This window comes from Mirounga leonina, unplaced genomic scaffold (assembly GCF_011800145.1).
Source record: "Mirounga leonina isolate KUSES-001 unplaced genomic scaffold, KU_Mleo_1.0 Mir_173, whole genome shotgun sequence".
In the NCBI taxonomy this organism is placed as follows: Eukaryota; Metazoa; Chordata; class Mammalia; order Carnivora; family Phocidae; genus Mirounga; species Mirounga leonina.
In genome coordinates, this window is record NW_023270447.1 from 45,327,513 (window position 1) to 45,347,647 (window position 20,135).

The following is a 20,135-nucleotide window of genomic DNA, read 5'->3' on the forward strand; positions in this document are numbered from 1 at the left end:
TTATAGACTTTAAGTCTAAACGTCACAAAATCTCTGTGAGGCAGGAGTTAAGATTCTTATTGTGTGGCTAAGAAGGCTGAGGCCCAGAGAAGTCACACAGCTGGGACTTACCTCCCCACCAATGTAAAAGTAAAATGCAGTAAAATGTACCTGTTCTTGGGTTTGTTGGACTGTTGCACATTTAGCCTAAGACAGGAACCATAAAGCATAGAGGAGACCGATGGTACCTTCCTAAAAAGCTTTGAATGTGAGAGTTTTGGGCCCAATGGCTCTGACCACTTTAGGAAACCAAGTATAATACTTGACAGGCATTTCCCAGGCTATGAGGTTACAAGATGTTGGAAAGGAGGCCTTAGAATTGAGAGAACAAAGTAAACAGAGAATGATACATATTCCAATATTTGACAGTGTTATGAAATAGGGAGGGTTTGCCTTTGGCACCCCTTCATCACCCTTTATTGCCTTCAGAATCCAAAGAGCTAGACATTTAATGGCGGGATTCTGGATATTTTTTCCTGGGCGGGATTCAAAGCATTGTTTTGGGTATTCAATCTGCTTCCTTCTTATGAGCATGGCTTTTGGCATTCCTGTGAGGTTGCCAAGTTCATCTTCCCATTTAGTGAAAGACTCAATTTCTATGGTCTAGTCTTATTTTACAAAAACACACCTCAAGGCTTGGAGAACGAAGCTGAGCCAAGGTGCGGGCCAACTGCGTTCTCCTGTGACCTTCAGGCTATGTGTTCCTGATTCTTTTCTTTTTTTTTTGAAAGATATTATTTATTTATTTGAGAGAGAGTGAGAGCCAGAGAGATCACGGAGGGAGAAGCAGACTTGCCACTGAGCAGAGAGCCCGATGTGGGGCTCGATCCCAGGACTCTGAGATCATGACCTGAGCCGAAGGCAGACGCTAAACTGACTGAGCCTCCCAGGTGCCCCAATGCATTCCTGATTCTTGGGGAATGCCATCACTCATATTTTTGTTCCTTTACTCAGGTACACTGGGAGTGTTTCTTTCTTTTATTTTTTGGGGGGATATTTCTTTAAATGAAGCTTATTTAAACAGATCATGTTTACAATCTCTCCCTCCTCCATTACCAGTTCTGACCTCATCTCATACTATGTTCTCCCCATTCGCTCTGTTCCAGCCATGTGGCCTCCTTGATGTTCCTGGGGTGTACTCAGCAGGCTTTACCTTAGCCTTTACACTGGCTGTTCCCTCTTCCCCAAGACACCTGCAAGCTTAGCCCTCACCTCCCTCAGCATCTGACTCCAATGTCAACTTTTTAGACTCAACGTTCCTGACCACCCCATTTTTTTTAAAAGATTTTTATTTATTTATTCATGAGAGACAGAGAGAGAGAGAGGCAGAGGGAGAAGCAGGCTCCCAAGGAGCAGAGAGCCCGATGCGGGACTCGATCCCAGGACCCTGGGATCATGACCTGAGCCGAAGGCAGATGCTTAACCATCTGAGACACCCAGGTGCCCCTGACCACCCCATTTTAAGTTGGACCCTTTCCTCACCCAGTACTCCTTTCTCCCCCTTTCCCTATTGTATCTGCTGTACTCAGAACAATGCCTGATGCAGAGAAGTACTCAATAAGTATTTTGAATAAATTAATGAATTCAAGCAGTTCTGCTTTAATTAGATTTTCAGCAGCCACTCAAAATTCTGAAATGCCTAAGCCTAGGTGGCACTGTTCCTGCTGCTCAAACACTTCCCATCTTTATTAAGCTCCTTCCTGCTGGCCAGCTTGAGGCTAACAGGGTCGAAGAGGAAGATAGCCTTCACCAACGGTGAAATGCTAGGAATGGCTGTATATCTTGAATAAATACTTTTCTACTTTATTTATTTTTTAACGATTTATTTATTTATTTATTTGAGAGAGAGAGGGAGTGAGAGAGAGATAGAACATAAGCAGGGAGGAGGGGCAGAGGGAGAGGGAGAAGCAGATTCCCCGCTGAGCAAGGAGCCTGATGCGGGGCTTGATTCCAGGACCCTGGGATCATGACCTCAGCCAAAGGCAGACACTTAATCGACTGAGCCACCCAGGCGCCCCAATACTTTTCCACTTTAAACACTCTTCATCAATCCAGTCACATTCCAAATAAGGCTGACTGAAAAGAACCAACAGCTCCTAGTTGAGTTTGGTCTTCAATGTTGAGTCAAAATTTAAGTCAACCTTCATTTTCATTAATCTTTATTTTATGGTCAAGAGAGGGAGGTAGGGAGCTAGAGCATTTGGGTCTAAATCCTTGTTCTACCGTATATTGGCTGGGTCTTGGATAAACTTCTTCACCTCTCAGTCCTCCGTTCCTCGTTAGTAAAGGGAGGACAGTAGTAGCTACTTCATGGGGTTGTGGTGAGCATTTACCGGGTTAACGTGTGTGAAGCACTTAGAACCGTACGTGTTCAGCAAGTGTTAGGGATCTTCCTATGAGTCATCAGAGGAGAATCCTGTCATCTTCCTGTTGAGTATAAGTGGAGGTGATGCAGCCCCCCTCCCTCCTTCACCCCCTTGGCTATCCACATCAGCTGCAGACCCCGGCTCTGGTGGGTGTAATGATTTCCGGGGTCTTGTATCGATGTAGCAGAAGGAGGCAAGGAGACAGATGTGCCCAATAAAAGCAGGTCATCAAAAACAACTCTCTGGCCAGCCTGGCTGGGCCCCCAGCGGTCATCCCTGCTCAGGGGCATCCCTACCCCCCCTACCCCCCCCCGGTAGCCACTGCCTGTGGACTCCCTGTGCCTGCAGCCGGAGAAAAGACCACACTCGGTGCTCTTGCCAAGTGATGGGTGAGAGGCGGGCTGGTGCCTGGCCCAGCCCCGTGACACAGGAACCTGTTGCCCCAACTGAGATAATTTTCTTGTCACAAGGCCTGAAATCCTCACTCGAAGTCCTCTTCAAACTGGTGTTCTGAAACAGGGCCAAGTCCCCAAGCCTGAGTTTCCAGGCTGGGGAGCTGGTGTTCCCTCAAATACACCTTTCTAAGAAAAAGAAAAAAAACTTAATACAGCTATACAGCTTGCCAGGGAGAATTAGGTGTCAGTGTCTTTTTTTTTTTCCTTTTTCTTTTTTCTTTTTTAAATTGGCTATTTGGATGTAGACAGGAAGCTTCAGAATCTTTTGCAAAAACAGGAGGAAAAAAAAAAAGAGAGAAAAGAAATCCCCTACCTCCCTGGGGAGACATTTGAGGAACAGTCCAGCCTGAGGGAAGTTTGAATGCCAAGAAAGCCGTGTTCTGAGCTAGTCCGAATGTGGGCACGGTGGGCAAGACTTGGGCAGCTGCATAGCTACTGCTCAGCTTTCTATTCAAACCCACTCTGGCAGAGAGGAAATGTTCTTTCTTTTTTCTTTCATCACTTTCTTTTAAACGAAAGAAAAAAAAACCCACCATGAAAGATCCAGAGACGTACTGATGTCACTGAGAGGGGAGACCTAGGTCATAATCAAAAGTTGGTTTCAGGGGAACCTCCCCACCCCCGCCTCTCCTCCCCCACCCCACCCCACCCCCACCCCCACCCTACAATAAAAGCTTGGCTCTAAAAGGCGGCTCAGACAATGGATCAGATGCCAAACCATGTGAAGTGCCCAGAGGCAACTCCAAAACACCCGGCCCACCAGCGGGTAGAGGCTGCCAAGGAGCCAGATGCTGTAGCTTTAAAAATATCTTCAGCTGCTCGGCATCTGCAGTTGCAGAAGGAGCCGGCCGGGGCTGGGACAGCCAGGCAGGCGGCAGCAACCCCCCTGTATGTAATGGAGAGCGCCTCCAACCACGGGGCTGCCCATTTGGCCTTGTTAAATCACCCCCAGCATATGGTGAGAGACATCTGCCCAGGATTTGGACCTCACAGACTGGAAGAGGAAGGCTCCACACAGACACTCTGAGGCTGGAGAGGGTGGAGGCAGCTGGGAAGGCATTTCTAAGGCCATGGGGCCTCACTTCACAGAGGAGCCAGGATTCTGAGAAAGAAGGGGCTGGCTCAAGGTCATGCAATAGCCTACTGTTGGATCTGTAGGGGACAATTCATTCCGATTCTTTGAGCCTCTGTTTATTTATCTGTGAAGTGGGGTAAACATTTAGCTTACGGGCTAATGTGGTGGTTAGATGAAATCATTTAAGGGAATGGGCCCTGCTCAATACATTTCAGTGGAATATATTTCTCATTCTTTCAGTTCTAAAAGTCAAAGGCAGCCACTGACAATGTTACGTTTTTAAGAGGCTTCAGAAAAGATCCAATACTTTCCCAAATCCTTCTCTAGCTGCTTAGTGCTGGAGGGAACTGCATCCTTCTGACTACTATTTGAGTACAATTACAATGCAGTCTCACTTGCATGGATAAAAACGTCAACTGTGGAAGGTTTACTTCTAGGTAAGTTTCTTTTTTTAGGGGCAGTCGTGAATTTCAGTGCCCACTTTGTGGGAAGACTTAGAAACTAGGAAAACTAGGAGGGGAGCCAACATCTTCATTGGAAAGCAGCCCTGAGCCTCTCAGAGCCATCTCATTTCCCTCTACCTCAGACCTCAACTTCAAAATGGAAATTATGGTTTTGTTTTTCCTTTTTGGCTTCCAGATCACATTCCGTGATTATCTTTGCACCACTACCCTCCCATTAAAAAAAGCCACTAGGAAGTAAATTCTTAAGGAGGGCAGTGGCCCAGGCTGGAATGTAGTGGGGAAATATACTCCCAAAGTGGCATGAAACAAGGGGAAATTCACACAGAAATCCTTGTGGACGTTGGCTCTGCATGAACACCCGAGGTGACTGGAGGTACACCACTCTTCCCGCCTTGCATACAAACACTTCATGAATACCTCTGAAGAATATGACCTACCCTTGGAAGTATCCAGAATCCCTCCCAGATCAAATCTAAAGACTTCCCTATGCAGTGACATTATTACTCTTTCTTTATGACCAGAAATATTTGTGATGGCCTTACCAGTCTTTATTTTCACCTGTCTCCAATCCCAACAGCTTCTAACTCCCCATTAGAGAGACCAGTGGTTCCAGGTTCCACTGTAGATGCGGGACGTATGACTGGGTAAGTTTTGGTTTAAGGATGGGCCATAGGACCTACATGGATCCAGAGTGACTCTTTTTTTTGTTGTTGTTGTTGGGAATGCTGGGACTCTTTCTTGTTCCATATGAATGGTGAAGTAACTCAGAAAGATTCCTGCCTTAGGATTCCAAGGAAGGCAAAATGGAGAAACTGGGTGACTCTGTGTTTCTGGATCAAGCCATGACTGAAGACAGTGCTACCTTTGGACTTTTTACTTGTAAGAGCATTTTATAATTTACATATATTTATATGTATAATATGCATATTATATTTGTAATTTAAGCCTGTTGGAGTCGTATTTTCCATATTGAACAACTGAAAATATCCAGATGTGCTCAGGGAGCCCTAAGAGATTATAGACATTTGGCCCTGGCTTATCTTTAGTTTGTCAATTAAGACTTAAAGTCTTGTTGGTTTGTCATATATGTTATATGGCAAAGCCATTAGACCTGGTGGCCGAATGTGCAGATTTTGCTCTTATAGCATGAATAAGATAGTCTTCTTGGATTGGGAATGAGGATAAGTGGGGGCAAGTCTTCATCTGCCACCAAAAATGCCTTTCTGGTCCTTCATTTCTCCACTTGGACTGACAAATCTGTTGTATTTCGTTAGGATTTGGCAAACCTCAATCATTTATCTATTACTGTTATAATTTTTTCTATATTCCTCTGTGTTACTAGTTACCTAATATTTTTCTTTAAATTAGCCCATTTCCTTAATTTTATAAATCATTTAGGAGTAAGATAAAGTGTATATTATTAAAAAAATGGAAAAGCCAATGTTTAATACATGTATAAATAAGTACATAGTTATTAACATAAAAAGGGCTTGTGTACCGCCTAAAATTACCTTGCATATGATCCATTGGGAAAGTCTAGGAGTTGATCAGTGGTTTTCAAACTGTGTTTTTATGGGCTAACTTATTTAAATTTAAATTATTTGCAGTGTTACATGCGAATTTAATTTTGTAACACGTTTTTAACTATTTTGATAATTGAAATAAAAATCCATGAATCTACTTAAGTCTATATGTATACATAATATATTTATTTATTTATTTTTTAAAGATTTTACTTATTTATTTGAGAGACAGAGAGAGACAGAGAACATGAGCAGCAGGGGTAAGGACAGAAGGAGAGGGAAAAGCAGACTCCCTGCTGAGCATGGAGCCCATATGGGGCTTGATCTCAGGACCCTGAGATCATGACCTGAGCTGAAGTCAGATGCTTAACTGACTGAGCCACCCAGGCGCCCCTACATATTATATTTATATTAGAGACCACCATCATAATTATTTGTGCTGATAGGTTACTAATTTTTGTATGAGCTCAGAAGAAAACTTAAACAATATCTATGGATATATTTTATTTTATTTCAGAAATAATTCTCATCAAAATTTTAATACAGAAGAAGACAAATCACAAACGGGTTAACAATCGCAATACCCACAGAATCCCTTTGATGTTAAAAAAATAATAATACATGTCTGTATATACATTCTAATTTCTTACAAATATGTCACTGATTAGGACTACTGTAGCTCTGCAGGGGTCTTTCTGGAATTCAGATTTTTACCCTAAAATTGTATGAGTGAGTCACAGATACCCCAAATAAATGTCAAGTTAACATCAGATCAGTTGCTTTGGCCAATCCTTTTATCAAACTGTAACATTCTAATGCAGAAACTTCAGACATGCTGATCTCCATGATTCACATTATGGACCACTTTAGAGTTAGTGTAAATTTTGGGCTCCTCCCGTCTGATTTTCATATTTATGTCAAAGAATACAGAGAACCATCATAAGTGTTGTTACTGATTCAACTCTGAAACTGAAATGTCTCGCTATCCTGCCTTCAAGCTTCTGGCCCAGATTAAATGAAGAGTATCTTGAGATTGTGAGTCAAGCTGTTAACAAAAAACAAACAAACAAAAAGCCCACAGATGTTACCACTTTCGCTACTTATCAGTGCAATCAGAATTTTCGTAATGCCACGTATGCAAAACAAAACACCGAAATAAAGATGATACTGGGGCTATGACTGCAAACATCACCTATCACTCCAGTATTAAATGTTGGGGCTGAATCTGAATAAACTCATTGCTCTTTATGGTGGAACTTGAAGAAGTAAATGTTTTCAGTTTGAAATTATAAAACAGCATTTTCTCAATATGATATCAATATATATGTCCACACAAGCAAACGCACATCCACATGCATGTATACACAGTCAATTATTCTGAAAACCACATGATCGTTAAGGTGTTCTTCCAGCTCTAAAAATAAAGTCCTTGTTTCCCCCTTGGGCTGAGAAACCTCAAAGCTGTGGTTGGGAAAAAGAATACAGAAACGACAGGTAACATTTGTACAGTGCTTTTCAGATGCACAAAGTGCTTTCACTTGAAGGAAGAATGTGAATCTCAACCTTGAACCTTAATCTAACTTTTTCTGTGAAGCTCCCCCTCAGTGTCCCCCAGGCAACATTGCACTACCCCAAGACACACCATTGTGGAATTGTTCCTTTGCACGCTTGCCCCTGCCCCGGGACTGTGAATGCCTCAAATGAACAGACCATACCTTGCTCATTGTTGTATTTTCTGTGCCTAGTCTTGTGTGCAGTATCTGCTTAATAAATGTTCCGATGCTTCAGTGAATGAATGATTCTGTGGGATCCAATAGAAAAACTGAGCCCTGGATGATTAAGTTCTTTTTCCTTTTTTTTTTTTTTTCCCCATCAGCTCAGCACATGTCTTCCCCATCAGGAATATTTATTAAGTAACAGCATATGTTGTCCTCATCAAGGAATATTTATTAAGCAACAAATTTGCACGTAAAATTTGGCAAGGTACCACTTGTTCTGACATCCATCCTCTCCTCTATCCAAGTTCATTTCCTTAAAAGCTTTCCTCAGTCTATTTCCTTGAACTCTTATCAGTACCCATCTGACCCATCCCTACCTCTGGGCCTCTGCGCTGTGTTTCCCTCCCCCTGGAACACCTTTCCTCATCATTTCTGGACGGTCATTATTACCTGCACTCGGATCCTTTCTCAGGGTCTCTTTTGGCCCAGCCCTAGCTGGAGGTAATGGAATATTCAGATATGCCATTTCCTGAGACTCTCCAATGGAACATATCACTCTTTTACTACATAAGAGTCACTTAGAAACAGGCCTTCTTTTCCTCTTCAGGATTTTGCTCTGTGGGGCAAGAATTTGCACCAAATTATTTTTGTGTTTATCAGAACACCCAAAGCCTATGGTAGATGCTGGAAAAATATTTGGTGAAAGAATAATGTATATGGTCCCTGTGGTTCATTCTGCCTCTGTCCGAAATAACTGATAAGACAGTCACCATCAGACTTAGACTAGAATCCTGGAATCTTGAAAATCAAGCTCACTCATTCCCACCAAGAACACAAAAGGAAATTATTCCTGCTTTCGCTGATTATTACATATTATTGGCTGAATGCTCCTGTGCAGGTTACTCAGTTTTTCTAATTCCCCAGCTTTTCTTCCATAATCATGGCTAATAGCATATACCGAAAGAGTGAAATGAGCTCCTATATGTGAAGGGCCTGGCACAGGGCAAAGGTTGAATAGATATTACTATTACTGTTATTATTACTATTACTATTTTTATTCTCTATTATTACAACTGTGGTTGTTATTATTGCCAAAAGATGCCTTAGAAAAATTTTGTGAAAATTGGAAACTAAAAGGAATGTGAGTAGAGAGAGGAAGAAGGTTAAAGCTGTTTTGTAGCTGAGGAACCAGTGTCTTCCAATGGAGAACCCCCTGAGGGTAGGTTCTGTGTCTTTTCTGTCTCCGCATCCCTAGCACTTAACGTTAATGCTTCCTCCAAAAAAGGGATGTATTAAAAGCTTTCTGATGGGACCATATGCATTTGTTGATTATGTGAACAATAACTTCGGTGTAGTGAGTGTTCACTGGGTGACAGGCAGTGTTCTAGATCCTTTGCAAACTGTCTCATGTGCTCCATACAACACTCCTGCTAGAATGAGCTACCCTACTGTTTTGTGGCAGAGGCCACAGAACCTGTCTGTGTTTGCACGGCGAGCTGGTGGCAGAGCCATGAGGAAGATGCACGTCTATCTGATTTTAAAGGCCACTCTCCAACCCGATGTGATGCACACTGCAAGGTTGCCCCACAGTATTAGAAGGTTCATGGAATATTCCAGGCCCTGAGCTAAAGAGGTGGCAGAGGTGATGGGAGACAGGAGAAGGAAGCAGCAGTCCATTGCCTTTGGGGACCGATTCCTTGGAGAGGGACCTGAGGGGGTGGGGCGGGCAGAGGAAAACTGAGGGTCACAAAGAGAATTCCTGAGGGAGGCCAGCTAGGGAGCCAGGCTGCCCTGTTTCTTGCACAGCGCACTTCCCTCCACCCAGGTCCCCTCGATTCCCTCAGAGATTTCCTGACAGGCCCTGATCAAGGTCAGCAGTGGCCCACTGCAAGGCAGGCCCATGCGCGGGCACGCTTGGTAACAGCAGTGCTAATGGGAACTTGGCCCTGCCCCAGGCGGGTATGGAAAGCGGCTGTTGGCTCTTGTAAAAATCCTTGGTCCAGGCTGGTTTTTCCACAAAGAGAAATTCACCGCCCGGAAGAAATGCTATCGCCTGTTCCTGGTGCCAAACTCGAGGAAAATCAAGTCGTGAGACTCTCTCCTCTGCCTGGCTGAAATGACAGATAGCGAAAGAGCTTTCAGTTTCCTCTCCCCCAAAAAAGTCTGCCAGAGATATAAATATTTAAAAACAGGAGCTAGACTGAGAGGGTTAGCTTTCACCGTGTCTTCTTTGGCAAGCGTTCGATCCACCCACCAGATATCATTTTATTCTGTGTAATGGAATGGCAGTTCTGGGTCGCACATCCCAACTTCTGACACACTGCGTGGAAAAAAAAAAAGGACTGTGACCCTTGTAAACTATTTTTGTCATTGGAAACAGAGACAGACCCAGGTTGTGAATGCCAGATTGAACATAGCTATGAGCGGTTTCAGTGGTGGTTTTTTTTTTTTTTCCCCTGCTGTTCCTTATTTTTATCTCCTGCTAAGAAGTCCCCTCTCTCATTTCTGTCCAGTAGGATAATGCCTCTTCCTTGTTACACAGGATTTATTTATTTATTCACTTAGCTGTTCTCAGCTCAAATTGGTTAAACAAAGTGCAGGTCTGTACTAACAGTGTTCTCTGAATTTCTTTGTTTCTCTCACATGGCAGCCCCTGAAACTCTGACAGATACAGGAGACAATTCAAAGTTCTTAATTCTGTTTTTCATATAGAGAAGTGGGTGCAAACCTCCATGATATTAAATAGGTTTGAATCATCCCAGATGACCTTCACAAATCTCGGTCTTTATACTTTTAGGTGGATTAGGGGAAACTAATGAGGATTTTGAAACAAGCTTTGGACTAAAACTCTCATCATGCAAATCCATTGAAAAACCCCATAACTTGCAAGCACAATTAACCCGATCCCCAGTGCCCACTGCCCTGTGTCTGACTCATTGTATTTCCTCTTATTTTACTTTCTTCATAAAATGATAATAACAACAATGCAGTGGGTATGTTTCTCTGTCATCAGATTCCACGGTCCTTGTTCTTTCTTTTTCTTCTTTTTTCTTTTCTTTTCTTTTCTTTTTTTTTTGGTTCTAAATTGCTCTGTCCTCAGAGTCCTTTTTAATATAGTTTAGGACTCACAAGAGTTAATAGGCGAGGGTGGGGGGAGGAACCCACTTGTTTTAAGCCTGGAGCCTGTCACCTTTTCTTGGCAATTACACTGCTAATGGCTGGATCCCAAGCAAAGTGGCAAAGAATATCTCTTCTCACGTTCCCAACTCACAGTGCATTCCCAAATACCAGATGGTGTTTTTGGAATCCATTTCACTATGTTTGATATGACAATACTTTTGTATAATGTTAAATTATATATAACTATTGCAAATAGCTGAGATCAGAACAACCAAGAAGCGGAAAATTAGACACAAGAAGGAAAGATAGAAACTAAAGACTGTGGACTTTCATCTGCCCCCATTGTGTCCTGTTTCCCTTAGATTTTCTTTTAATCTGAAGAGGATTGGCAGGCGGAGGCTGGGTGCGGGGCGGCAAGGGGGGCTGGAGAAGCATGGGGGGTGGGGCGGAGCAAAAAGTAGTCCGCTGTGTTGTTGCAGGGAAATTACATCAAATTGGGATCCTCTCGCTGCTAGAGTTTGGTACACATCATGAAAAACTTGCCAGACGTTTTCGAGAGCAGCGTCATCTCCTTTCAATGGCCAAAAGCCTCAAAATAAGCCAAAGAAGACTGATAAAGCCCTACGCGCAACCCCTTTGGAAACTGTGTGGTGGTTTTATTCAGCTGGGAGGGACAAGCAAATGAATTAGCAGATCTTAAAACCTCAGTCACTGCCTTAGGAACCATTAAAAGGACAGGGATAGAGAAAACAAATACGGACTCAAAACAGTACAAAGGAATTCGACAGAAACAGTTGAGCGACTTTTCTGAGTTTGGGGGCACATGGATATATTGATGTGATTTCTAAAAGAGTGGCTAGAACTGGACCCTAGCAATGAAAAATATCTCAAAGAATCCACCCTTGAAAAAACCTGGGTAACACCAGTGGAGCCGTATTGCTACCCCAGATGGCCAAATGGGGTAAACATATCACTTTAATTTAAATTTTCTGGCTATTTGACAATAGGCAACCTCTGGTCCTCTTTCCCCAACCTTCAAACAGGCCTTATCTCTACATTGCAGGACTTATTGATTTCAGCCCAGAGTGAATGCATTACAGCCAAGTGATAAATTGCTTAAAATTATTCTTAAATGAAAACGCTGGAAACCTCCGATGTGGCTTTTTGAATGGAGGGTGGGCAGGACAACTTCCAAGCTGCGCGGATCAGAGATTCTTTCAGCCGATTGATTCCTTCTTCAGCAGCTACATTGCTAGCCTTCAGAGCCCATCGTCAGCACCGAGGGCTTACCCTATTCATGCTGCTTGCTCGGGTTTCCTCCCCCACAAACAACAGTCCTTGCTCCATGCTACCCTCCCCCACTTCCTTCCCCCCCCCCATATAGCCGAACTGTGCTCCCTCCCCGGAAAGCTCCTACAGCTCCAGTGACTACTACATAATTAACAATAACTTGTAGTAATGCAATTTAAGAGTCCTTTTAATGGGCAGCGATGGTAGAATGTATAGCCCATCTTTCTTTGTCATCTGAGAAAAGCGGCCCCATGCAGAGCTGCTGGTTGCTGAGTGATGCTTTGTTGTCTGCACCAGACACAGTACCAGCTGCACTGGCAGGTAGCCGAAGTGCAAGGACATAGCTGCCAAACTATGCTATACAAAGGGAGCCGTGCCAGAGAGAAAGGGACCTTTGCAGGCGATGACCTTTGACCCCCAAGCCAGCATGGATCCCATATTCATCCCTTCCAGACAATTGCATCTTTCATTCCACCACAAACTATGATTAGAAAGGGGCCATTTGCGATCGGAGGTCGGTTAGCTTATAAGTTCCCAGCAATGGGGTTATTGCTTTTTTCTTCGGTTTTAATGGTGACAATATTTTCCTTAAAATGGCGTAGGAGGAGACGAGCAATTAAATGAGGGAAAATTATAGAAGCAAAACAGTCACCCGGCCAATGGTGTGGGGCAGGGATTCAAAGAAAGTGAAAAGCGTGGAGACAATGACCATATGGCATTTAAAAAGTCAAACGGAAATTGAACTCTCACCTGATCGCGGGGAAGCTTCCCACACGCAGACCGCTAGAACTGCGCCTTTTTGGGGAAATTGCTAACTTACTCAACACTGCTATATAATACTTCTTTCATCCCACCAGCAACGCTTTTGTTTGGTCAACTTAGATTAATGAGAAACTAACAGCTTGTGTTTGAATATGTCCTAGCAAGTCCACTTTTGTTCTTCTTTGAAAAACACCAGTGATCTTTGGAAAATGGCTTTTATTTTGTGTTTTAAAGACATTTTACATCGGGACTTATGAAAAGAAGCCTAAAGCCTCAAGTGAGGACCCACGTCAAAGTCAAGGCAGCCCTTTGGAACCTACCCCTGAGCCATTCTGTGTGGTGGGCAGAGAAATCAGTTGTCAGCGTCACAGAGTTGCCACCACAACGGCCCGAGTGCACCTAGGAAACATTCTCGAAGCAGCTGGGATGCAATGAACCGGAGTTTCAAATTCTACATCTTTCCAGAAAAGAAAAAAGAAAAAAAAGAAGCCTGTGGTGTCCACTGGGGGTATACTTTGAGAGCTTTCCCAGTGGCAGAGAAGTTTCTGGAAAGGCCCGCCTCTGATCTGTCTTCCCACTGAAGGCATGGTTCCTTGGAGGCAGGGGAAACCACCACTAATACCTTCAGGACAGCCTGAGGAGACGCACCTGACTTCAACCTCCCACGTGAAGCCGTCTGTTCTTTATTTTCCCTCTGTATGAAGCTAATGGAATTTGCAGTTGATTAACCTCAAACCTGGAGGAGTGATCCAGTCTGGGATTGCAGCTGGCAAGGCTAAGGCGACTTGTACTTCTTAAGTGAGTCAGACAGCAACAAGTGTTCTCCCACCAAAGCAGAAGCCCAGAGGAATGGGTACACGAGGGAGAGTCCCTTGGGTCCAGAACCGCTGACAGGCATGGAGGCAGATTGTGTTTGGGATCTGGGCTCCAAAAATAAAGGGCTGGTATCCAGATGACAAGTTAAAGCAGGAACCTGAGTCTTCTTCCTTTTTTTTTTTTTTTAAAGATTTTATTTATTTATTTGCGAGAGAGAGAGACAATGAGTGGTGAGGAGGGGCAGAGGGAGAGAGAGAGAGAAAAGCAGACTCCCTGGTGAGCAGGGAGCCCGAGGCGGAGCTCGATCCCAGGACCCTGAACTATGACCTGAGCCGAAGGCGGAAGCTTAACGACTGAGCCACCCAGGTGCCCCCTGAATCTTAAAAAAAAAAAAAAAAAGTCCCAACCACATGGAGGCTCTCCTCTGTGGAGAGACAGCAGTGTGGTGGGTAAAGCATGGACACCAGAGCTAGACCGCCTGCCTTCGTATCCTGGCGCCCCTACTTACTGGCTGTTTGACTTTGAGTAAGTTACCAAACCTCTCTGTGCCTTAGTCTCCTCATCTGTCAACTGAAACAGCATAGTAATCAAGGAATTGTAATGAAAACTAGTGAATTAATATTTGTAAGGTACTTAAAAATCATGCCTGGTCCATTGTAAGCTTGTATGTAAAGATATGTGGATTTTTTTTTCTAGGAAAATGTACACACACGTATTTTTTCTATCAGAATCATTACTCTGATTCAAGAGAAATGCAGTATTACTTCACCAGCTTCTAAAGACAAAAGACAATAGTGTAGGGTATCCTGATACTCTGCTCGGTTAAAAAAAATTTTACAAAACGAACTCATGTTTAAAACAGTTGTGAGAGAAAGTAAAAGATGTAGGGTTAAAATTTAAAAAAAAGGTGTCGGGTTGTTTCTTATTGTTCTGCATCAGACAGTAAAGGTTGCTGCTAAATTTTCTGAGGGGAAGCTTCCACATATGGTATATTTAGTGCATGAAATGTGGCAGTTGGATTCCTGTGTGTGTTTTTTTAAATTGTCATATAAACAAATAATTCCAAACATATTTCTTCTTCGTGGATTTGTTTCTATTTCGCAAATTGTTTCAGGCATCAATAAACAGGATTACACAAATGTGCATACAACTGCAAAACTCATTTAGTTTAGCAAGTGCTTCTCACATATTCATTCACTCAACAATGCTACTTTCAAGTCATGTCAACATTACTCCATTGCTGCCTCATGACTAATACAGTGTTACTTAAACCCATTTCACATCTTCCATCCCAGGAACACCACCAACCTTTTTGGTTTGTATCACCTGGTTTCTAATTAAAATCAATCTGCAGGGGTGTAGGTTCTTGCCCAGCACACTCATGGGTCCCCGGTAATGCTTTGAAATATAAGATCACTAACGTGGAAGCTCATTATAGGAAAAAAGCAAAAACTGAAAAGCACATTAGACCAATTAAGAGGCTGTGAGCGAGAGGCATATGGGTATCGAATAGTGCGATGGTTTCATTGTCCGCTTTCTATCAAGGAGGGTGAAAAGAATTTTTTCACTTGTAAAGTAATACTTTGCCAATTTCAAAATGTTCAGAATAGATCAGCAATATCCACGGATGATAGAACGGAGGGAAACACAACTGAAGCCCCACATCCTCAGCATCATAACAAGAGAATCTGCTATTTTGTGTGTCAGAGATTTCAAAACGTGCAACCACTCTAACCACGGCAAATAGGAAAACAATACCCGTTATTCACTCAATTTTCTTGAGCTAAAAAAGGCGAATGATAACAACATATGCTCTAAATGTGACCCATGCAGTTTAGCTTAAAGGCAAAATAAGATAAAAGTCAGCATTGCACACAGAGTTTAAACAGAAACATACGTATCTATACACTTCCTTTCCCTCTCCATATGTTACCCTGTGGTGGAGATTATAATACTGTGCATCACACCTTTCACTCAAGGATCTCAAGCCCCTCTCAGAAATGAACACAAACCCACAAACGCCAGCCCTGGGAAGCAGGTGGTGAGTATTATTATTACCATTTTACAAATGGAGACACTCAGTATTCCCGACTTCTAGTTGATTGAACTCAAGGCACTGGCACTTTCTAGGTGTGTGTGTGTGTGTGGGGGGGTGTTCTCTCTCTCTCTTTTAAAAATTTTATTTTGGTGTCAATACAAATGAATTGCAGCCCTTTAAAGTGCTACAGCTCAATGATGGCATTGTAAAAGGATTTGCTTCCCTACCATTGACTTTTCTTCATCCCTGAAACTGCCAAATATAACTGTCTCGAAGAATAATGATCTCAAACTTTCTTCTAGGTACCTCTACTGGATAGAGTTTGGAACACTAACAAATGAAAGTCACAACCCAGAGAAGGGAGTTCTTGAATTGGACATTTTTATTAGCAGGAGTAAAGCCCGGGCATAGCTTAGAATTGAAACTGACAAGTCGCACCCTCCGCGATCCAAACCTCTGGGCTGTGGTTAGGGAAGTCGATTTGGACAGCTTTCCAAAGCAGCCCAAATGTAAATCCAGCGCAGATAGGTGTGCTTTACAGCAGAGTTACCCAGGACATTGTTTTCATTTCAAGTTCTCAGCTGCTAAATTTTAACCCAACTACAACTCTTTGGAAACCTGAGGTCTAAGTCAGCATACACACAGAGGGGTCTACAACACAGGCTTCCCAGTGAAAATGGACCTCTACGGTCAGTGAGCTCATCCCAGCTTGGGGATTTCCTTAAGCATCATTAACTTCCTGCCAGGTTCATGTCCTCTGAAGTAGGACTTCAATTTGCTATAGCTGGTCTTGGGTAAGTGACAACCTTTCTGAATTTGACCCAGTGGATTCTTGGGAAAAAAATATCCTTAGAAATTATAAAAATCACTTTGCTTTTTAGGTCCAGAAGGAGAAATACTCATTTTGCCAAAATCATGTTTATAAAAATATCTATCTATGGGACAGACTATTCTTATATTCTCAATGAGACCCAGCACAGTGTGAAATACATAGAAATACTGGATGGGGGCTCAAGAATTCCTTTGTTTTTTATTTTTAGGAAGATCATATATAGCCATAGGTGGAAAAAACCCCCATGAATCAGGGCTTCCTCCTCCTTGACCTGTCAAAAACAAACAAAAAACCAAAAAGCCTTAAAACAATGTAATAAGAGGATATATTTATCTAGTAATAATAATAGCTAAAAAATAATAATAGTTATTATTTCGAGTGTTTCTTATGCACCAGGTTCTGTACTAAGCATTTTATAAGCTTGCACCCTTTTTAAAAATTCCGAGAAATGAGAGTTTAAGTAACTTCTTTATGGTCACACAGGAAATGCTTTTGGATGCTGGGTCTGTTTGTCTCCAGAGTGCATGCTCTTTATCATTGCTTATGCTGCCCAAGGACAAAATATTATTTATGTGGATTATTATGGCCTAATTAAGATAGGAAAAAATGAGGTAGCAAATAAAAGAGTTGCTAGTAAAATTATTTCCTTACGGAGAGCTGCTGTGTTGGGTAATTATGTGCCACACACAGCAGTCCTAGGTTACCTCTGTTCCTCTGCATTGATCTCACTTCACCCAGCTTTCACCAAGCCCTCCTAAAGTCTAAGGGACTATATCATAGTTGCCTTTGTCTTCTCAGTAACTAGGACAGTGCTGGTCATAAGCACATGCTCAACAAAACTCTACTGAATGAATGAATGAATGAATGAATGAATGAATGAATGAATAAATGAATAAATGAAATGACTCTGGGTTCTCTGAAAACACATTGATCCATCGATGGATTATTGGTGGCAACTTTTAAAATAGTGGCCAGTCTTCCTAGGTATAGAGCCGGTCTCCCGTTCCCCTCTGATCTGTGTGAGCTCACGGCACGCAAACGCACTGATAGTAACCTGGTAAACTCTGATTAGGTCCAGGGATGGTGGTGAGAAGTGACACTGGGAAAGGCATACTATGGGCAGCTAGAGGAGGAACTCATAAGAGACTCACTACTCGTTTAGAAGAGGTGGCAGTGAGTGATGGAAATTCTGGAAAAGAGGCAAAGTCCTGATTCAAAATCTATTCTCAAAAAGCATCAGGGAAGATGCTCAACATCACAAATCATTAGGAAAATGCAAATTAAACCACAATGAGATACACTTCATATTATTTAAGTATCATGAAAGAGTGAGCCTGTCGCATTATCCAGAAACCAAACCAAACCAAACCAAGCCAGACCAAACCCAGAAAATAAGAAGCATTGGTGAGGGCATGAAGAGATGGGAACTCTTGTGCATCTCTGCTGGGAATGGAAAATGATGTAGTCACTGTGGAAGGCAGTATGGTCGTTTATCAAGAAATAAAAAATAGAATTACCCTATGATCCAAAAGTTCCACCTCTAGGTATATACATATCCCAAAGCACTGAAAGTGGGGACTTCAATAGATATTTATATCTGTGTTCATAGGAGCATTACTCACAATAGCCAAAAGGGGCAAACAACCCAAATGTCCATCAGCAGATAAATGGATAAACAAATGTAGTATATACATACAATGGAATATTATTCAGCCTCAAAAACAAAGAAAAGTCTGATGTAGGCTACGACAAGGATGAATCTTGACAACATTATGCTAAGTGAAATAAGCAAGAAACAAAACGGAAATAGCGTATGATTTCACTTGCATGAGTTACCTAGAATAGTCCAATTCATCAAGACAGAAAGATCAGTAGTAGTTACCAGGGGTTGGGGAGAGGGAGGAATGGGGAGTTATTGTTTATGGGAATGGAGTTTTAGATGAGAAAGTTTTGCAGATGGATCGCGGTTGCACACAATAGTTGCACAACAGTGTGACTATATTTAAAATCAGCGAATTGTTCACTCAGAAAAAGTTAAGATGATACATTTTACGTTATGTTATATATATTTTACCACTTCTATCATATTTATGTTATGAATTTTTAATTTAAAAACCTATCCTCATGGTCAGCAGGCAATGGCTGGAAGCGTGTAAGTGATTGTAAACTTGGGATAGGCCTAATTTTTCATGACACTTTAACAAATTCCCAGTGCCCACCATCATAGTAAAAGCATGCTTGGGGAGGGTGCTGATGGCCCCTTGACAAGCTCCCAGTGATGGGGAAGTGGATGGCAGGTGCACAGCCCCAAGGGTGTGGTGTTTCCTGAGCCTGTTGGTAGGTTCCACCATCTGGCACACAGGGCTGAGAGTTCCCAATCTCTGCTTTGAACACCTTTTGAATTTGTGTTGGGTTCTGGGGATGTGGAGCATAAAGTCTTTGGGTTAGAGAGCTGCTTCCCTTTCAACATTGCCTTGGGCTTTTAACATGATTGCCACGCCAGACAGAGCAATACTTTTTGTTCCAGGTTGACTTAAAGGACATTGCCCTTAGGTGAGTTCCTTCCTACTTATAATGAGGACATTAACACAGGATATCAGAATCAGATGCCTAATGATTTTTTGAAGATGTAGATGAATTCCTTTCATGGTAAGTGGTACTCTGTATGGTTGTTTAGGAATCAAGAGAATTTAAGAATTTAGAGCAAAGGTGCAGAACTGAATTTTGGTTACTTCATCACTAAAGCATTAGGACTTTAAATGACATGGATGATGTTACCAATCTCTTTCTGTTTGTATTGTTTTCAATCTTTTATAGCATTGCTTTCGTATCTGCTACTGACACTGAGATCCTCCCAATAAACCTGCGAAGGAGGCAAGGCAGGAATTTGGTCCAGTGTGCGCATCAGAAAATTGCTAGAAGTTCCTTAAGGCCAGAGCCTATGTCTTGTTTCCCTTTGTATCCTCAGTACTGGGCCTTTTACTCCAGCTTGGAACATAATAGGTTTTCCTAAGTTCTTGCTGAATGACTCAATGAATGTATGGAAAACTTTCAGTTCACTGCTTAAGGTTCTCTAGTAACGGGAGCTGGGCCTGGAACGCCTTCTGATTTCTTTTCCTATAATGACACCTTGGTATAAACAGCAATTTTTCCTGAGCCAAATTTCTTCTGGAGAATCTGTCCACCAGCAAGGTTAAATACATCTTAGCCAACCAGCCACGAGCTTGGTGGGCTGAATGCCTCAGTGGTTTCCCCTTAAGTAAAAGATGTACATCTTGATTGGAAGCTGGCAAGGTAACAGGGCTCCTATCGGATCCCTCCACGCCACCCTGCACCTCACAGCCCCTCCCCCCGTACGGAGCTCTCTGGTTGCCTGGCTTCTGTCACCCTTTGCTGTCCACGTCAGACGATGCCTTGCCTTGCCTGCCTTCTAGACTAGCTGCTGCTGGCTAGACTCCCTTTATCGCATGGCTTTCTATCGCTATCTTATCAGGCGATCCTGCTCCACTCTTGTTCCATCCTTCCAGGCCTCCCTGCTGGGTTCTGAGCCTTTGGTAGCTGAGCACTGCATGCCCGCCCCCCCCCCCCCCCCCCCCGCCCCATGCAGGGCGGGCTGCTTCTCTCATTCCCCTTCTCT

At 42.8% G+C, this 20,135-nt stretch overlaps 1 long non-coding RNA gene across 1 annotated transcript in view; it reads left to right on the top strand.

The window, feature by feature from the left end:
• LOC118019346 overlaps window positions 1–5,775 on the top strand; it is a 144,824-nt gene extending 139,049 nt beyond the window's left edge. The window contains exons 12-13 of the long non-coding RNA XR_004681661.1: window positions 4,977–5,043; window positions 5,185–5,775. This is a non-coding gene — a long non-coding RNA (uncharacterized LOC118019346). The remainder of the gene's footprint in view (window positions 1–4,976; window positions 5,044–5,184) is intronic.
• Window positions 5,776–20,135: the final 14,360 nt, after the last annotated feature.